Below are 5,532 nucleotides of genomic sequence, written 5' to 3' on the forward strand. Positions count from 1 at the left end.
GCTGAGGCTCTCCCAACACCTTCCGATGCTCTTTAGTCAAAGCCTGGAGAATAGTTACATCTCCTCAATGATCAGTTCAGAAATATGTCACAATGCCCCCTCCCTGTGGAACCTAGAGAAGATTTGCATCATTTGGGTGATCAGTGCAGAGATAAATCACAATGTCCCCTGTACAAAAAGCCTGGAAATGATTTACATCACCTCAGTGATCAGTGCATACGTATGTGAGAAATCACCAGTAGGCTGAACAAAGACAAGGGTTACATCACTTAGGTGATCAGTGTAGAGATATGTGAAAATTCCCGTGCAGACAGAGGCTAGACACGTGTTACATCACCTAGGGATCAATGCAGGGCTAAGTCGTAAAGCCTCCTGTAGGCAGAGTGTAGACAAGTGTTTCCTCCCTGGGGAGATCAGTGCAGAGATATGTCACAAAGCCCCAGTCAGCAGAACCTTGAGAAGGGTTACATCACCTGTTTGATCACTGGAAATGTATATCACAAAGCCCCCTGAAGGCAAAGCCCAGACAATTGTTACATCACCTGGGTGAGCAGTGGAGAGATCTGTCACAATGCCCCTGTAGGCAGAGCTTAGACAAGGGTTACATCACCTGGGTGATCAGTGCAGAGATAAGTCAAAACGCTCCTGTAGGCTGAACCTAGACAGGAGTTACATCACCCGGGTGATCAGTGCAGAGATATGTGAGAATTCCTGTGTAGGCAGAGCCTAGACAAGTGTTACATCACCTAGGTTATCAGTGCAGGTATAAGTCATGAAGCCTCCTGTAGGCAGAGCATAGACAAGAGTTCCCTCCCCAGGGTGATCAATGCAGAGATGTGTCACAAATCCCCTGTAGACAGAGCCTAGACAAGAGTTTCGTCACTTGGTTGATCAGTTCAGAGATGTGTCACAATGTCTATGCAGACCGATCTAATACAAGAGTCCATCACCTGGGTGATCAGTGCAGAGATATGTACCAATGTCCCCTGTAGGCAGTGCCTAGACAAGAGTTGCACCACCTCAGATATCAGTGCATAGATATGTCACAAAGCCTTCTGTAGGCAAAGCCCATACAAGGCTTACATCACCTAGGTGATCAGTGCAGTGATATGTCACAAAAATCCCGGTAGACACAGCCTAGAAAAGAGTTACATCACCTGGGTGATCAGTGCAGATATTTGACACAATGCCCCCATAGACAGAGCCTAGACAAGACTTCCATCACCTGGGAGATCATTGCAGAGATATGTCAGAAATCCCCCTCTAGGCAGAGTATAGAGAAGAGTCCCATCACCTGGGTGCTCAGTGCAGAGATATTTCACAATGCCCCCTGTAGGCACAGAGTGGACAAGAGTTACATAACCTAGGTGATCTGTGCAGAGCTATGTCAAAACGCCCCTGTTGGCGGAGCTAGGTAAATATTACATCACCTGGGTGATCATTGCAGAGATACGTCACAATACTCCCTGTAGGTGGAGCCTAAACAAGAGTTACATCACCTGGGTGATCAGTGCAGAGATATGTCACAAAGCCCCTGTAGGCAGAGCCTAGACAGGAGTTACATCACCTGTATGATCACTGCAGATATATGTCACAATGCCACTGTAGGCAGAGCCTAGGCAAGAGTCCCATTACCTGGGTGATGAGTAGAGTTATGTCACAATGCCCCCTTTTGGCAGAGCCTAGACAAGGGTTATATCACCTGGGTGATCAGTGCAGAGATGTGTCACAAGCCCCCTGTAGCCAGAGTCTAGACAAGTGTTTCATCAGCTGTGTGATCAGTGGAGTGACATGTCATAATGTCCCTGTAGCCATATCCTTGACAAAAGTGACATAACCTGGGTGATCAGTGCGGAGATATGTCACAATGACTCCAGTAGGCAGAGGCTAGACAAGAGTTACATCACCTGGGTTATCAGGGCAGAGATATGTCACAATGCCCCCTGTAAGCAGATCCCAGACAATAGTTGCATCACCGCGGTGATCAGTGCACAGATATGTCTCAATGCCCCCTGTCGTCAATGCCTATACAAGAGTTACATCATCTCTGTTGTCAGTGGAGTGATATGTTAAAATGCCCCTGTAGGCAGAGCCTAGACAAGAGTTACGTCACCTGGGTGATCAGTGCAGAGATATGTCGTAAATCCCACTGTAGGTAAAGCCTAGACAAGTTTTACATCACCTCAGCGATCAGTGCAGATATATGTCCCAATGTCCCTCTAGGCAGAGCATAGACAAGAGTCACACCTCCTGGGTGATCAGTGCAGAGATAAGTCACAATGCCCCCGTAGGCAGAGTCTAGACAAGAGTTACATAACCCGGGTGATCCGTGCAGAGTGATGTCACAACTCCCTCTGTAGGGTGAGACTAGAAAAGAGTTACATCACCTGGGTGATCAGTGCAGAGATATATCACAATGTCCCCTATAGGCAGATGGTAGACAAGAGTTGCATCACCTGGGTGATCAGTGCAGAGATATGTCACAAAGCCCCCATACACAGAGCCTAGACAAGAGTCCCATCACCTGGGTTATCAGTGCACAAATATGTCACAATGCCCCCATAGGCAGATCCAACACAAGAGTTACATCACCTGGGTGATCAGTGTAGAGATATGTCACAAAGCCCCTGTTGGCAGAGCCTAGACAAAATTTCATCACTTTGTTGATCAGTTCAGAGATGTGTCATGCTGACTGTTTGCTCCCGGAGCTCTGTGGGCACCCGGAAACATGCAGGGAATAGGGGAAGACCAGCATGGTGCCTTTGCTCTCCTTGCCGGTTTCCAAATCGGCCACACTGCAGACTCCCCATGTTGCCGCACACGGGAATCCATCGTCAGGACATCACGCCGGGGCGGCATCATTTCTCTGGGGTCTCGCTCTGGTCTCCTATGTGGAAATGAACGACAGCCACACGCCTGCGTGTGTGAGACTGAGCCGGCAATGGCGACACTCACAGGCACTGCCTCCTTCACGGAGAGAGGGCCTGGAACACTCAAGATTCCCACGGAGGTTCAGTTCGACACCCCCCTCCACCGTCCCAGGCTGGTTTCTCCCCGCTGAAGATGCGTGGGAGCCCAGAGAGGGGCTTCCAGTTCCCGCGGGATTCCTGGAGAGGTCCGGAGAGCCAGCCCCAGAAACGCACCCCCCTCACCCCTTCCCCCTTGCCCCCTTCCTCTTCATCTCTCCGGCCCCACCACCACCACCACCAAGTCACCCCCACAACCCACCACCCCACGACCGCAGGCCTCGATGCCCTGGCACCCTTCCCGAGTGGGGCGCGCTGTCCCAGGGGTCACCACCATTCATGAAGAGGTGGAGCCTCCCTGCCTGCGGGTCTTTATAAGAGCCGCGGGCTGGCTGTCCGGGCAGGCCTCCTGGCTGCACCTGCCGCAGTGCACAGGCTGGGTGAGGTGCACGGGAGCCCGCCCGCCTCTCTCTGCCCATGTCCGTCCGTGAAATTCCGGCCGGTTCTCCCTGCGATGGCCCTCCCGACACCTTCGGACCGCACCCTCCCTGCGGAAGCCTGGGGACAGTGACAGTGAATGAGACTCGTTTGGACCCTGAGCCAAAGCGCAGACATGCGAGCCTGCTTTGAGTGGAACCCGTACCCAGGCATAGACACCAGAGAATGGCTGACCCCGGCCATCAGCATTCCGGAGCCCAGGGTCCAGATTTGGTTTCAGAATGAGAGGTCACGGCAGCTGAGGCAGCACCGGCGGGAATCTCGGCCCTGGCGCGGGAGACGCCGCCAGCAAGAAGGCAGGCTAAAGCGGACCGCAGTCACCGGATCCCAGACTGCCATGCTACTCCGAGCCTTTCAGAAGGATCGCTTTCCAGGCATCCCCCCCAGGGAAGATCTGGCCAGAGAGATGGGCCTCCCGGAGTCCAGGATTCAGATCTGGTTTCAGAATCGAAGGGCCAGGCTCCCGGGACAGGCTGGCAGGGCTCCCGCGCAGGCAGGCGACCGGTGCAATGTGGCCCCCAGCGGGTTTCACCCTGCTCCCTCTTGGGTCGCCTTCGCCCATACCGGCGCGTGGGGAACGGGGCTTCCCACACCCCATGTACCCTGCGTGCCTGGGGCTCTTCTGGAGGGGTCTTTCGTGATCCAGGGAGCTAGGGCCGTCCCGGTGCTCCAGCACAGCCAGGCCGTGCCATCAGAGGGGATCTCCCAAACTACCCCGGCACGCGGGGATTTTGCCTACACAGCCCCGGCTACCCCGGAAGGGGTGCTCTCCCACCCTCAGGCTCCTCGTTGGCCTCCGCACCGGGGCAAAAGCCGGGAGGACCAGGACCTGCAGCTTGACGGCCTGCAGGCCCTTGCGCAGTTGGACAGCCTGGGCCCGCTCAAGTGGGGCCACATGGCCAAGGTGTGCTTGCGCAACCCATGTCCCTGAGGATTCTGTGGTTTGGCTGGGACCGGGGAACCTAGGTCGCCAGGGCAGCGTGGGAACCCCAAGCCGGGGCAGCTCCACCTCACCAGCCCACGCACCCAGAGAACTCTGCGTGGCAGGGGCAGATGCAAGGCATCCCGGCACCCTCCCAGGCGCTTTAGGAGCCAGGGAGCTCGTCTGCACTCCCCTCCGGCCTGCTGCTGGATGAGCTCCTGGCGAGCTCAGAGTTTCTGCAGCAGGCGCAACCATTCCTAGAAGCAGAGGCCCCGGGGGAGCTGGAGGCCTTGGAAGAGGCCACCTCGCTGGAAGCAGCCCTCAGCGAGGAAGAATACCGGGCTCGGCTGGAGGAGCTTTAGGACGCAGGGCTGGGACGGGGTCGGTTCGGGGCAGGGCGGTGGCCTCTCTTTCGCGGGGAACACCTGACTGGCTATGGAGGGGCGTGTCTTTGCCCTGCCCCCTCCACCGGGCTGACCGGCCTGGGATTCCTGCCTTCTAGGTCTCGGCCCGGTGAGAGACTACACACATCGGAGAACAGTCATTCTTTCCTGGGCATCCTGGGGATCCCAGAGCCGGCCCAGGTACCAGCTGGTGGGCCGCCCAGTGCACGTGTGCCGGTTTGCAGGCAGCCGCCTGGGCTGAGGTAGCAGCACGGGCAGAGCTCTCACGCCTTTACACCAACCCACCGCCGCCTGACCACCCCATCCCCAACCCCACACCCCAGCCCCAGAAAATGCGTCCTCCCCTGTGTTGGGTGGAGACCCCTGTCCCTCGAAATGCTGGGAACATTCAGCGTCCAAGCCTGACACACCTCCGGCGGCTCGCCTCTTCTGCGACTCCACGCCACCGTCACTGGCCAACCCGTGGTCCTGCACCCTCCCAGCTGCCACCATGGAGCACCTGGCGGCGGAAAGCAGACCTCTAGCTCTCTTTGCCAGCCTCCTGGCTAGACCTGCGCTCATTGCGCACCCCGGCTGAAGTGCAAGGGAGACCGGTGGCCTCTCTGTGCCCTTTGCCATCCGTGAAATTCCGGCTGAGGCTCTCCCAACACCATCCGACGCTCTTTAGTCAAAGCCTGGGGAATAGTTACATCTCCTGGATGATCAGTTCAGAAATATGTCACAATTCCCCCTCCCTGCGGAG

At 56.1% G+C, this 5,532-nt stretch overlaps 1 pseudogene; it reads left to right on the forward strand.

The window, feature by feature from the left end:
- Window positions 1-1,936: 1,936 nt before the first annotated feature.
- On the forward strand, window positions 1,937-4,647 carry LOC129394014 (uncharacterized; annotated as a pseudogene).
- The last annotated feature ends 885 nt before the right edge of the window (window positions 4,648-5,532 follow it).

This window comes from Pan paniscus, chromosome 15, assembly GCF_029289425.2.
Source record: "Pan paniscus chromosome 15, NHGRI_mPanPan1-v2.0_pri, whole genome shotgun sequence".
Lineage (NCBI taxonomy): Eukaryota > Metazoa > Chordata > Mammalia > Primates > Hominidae > Pan > Pan paniscus.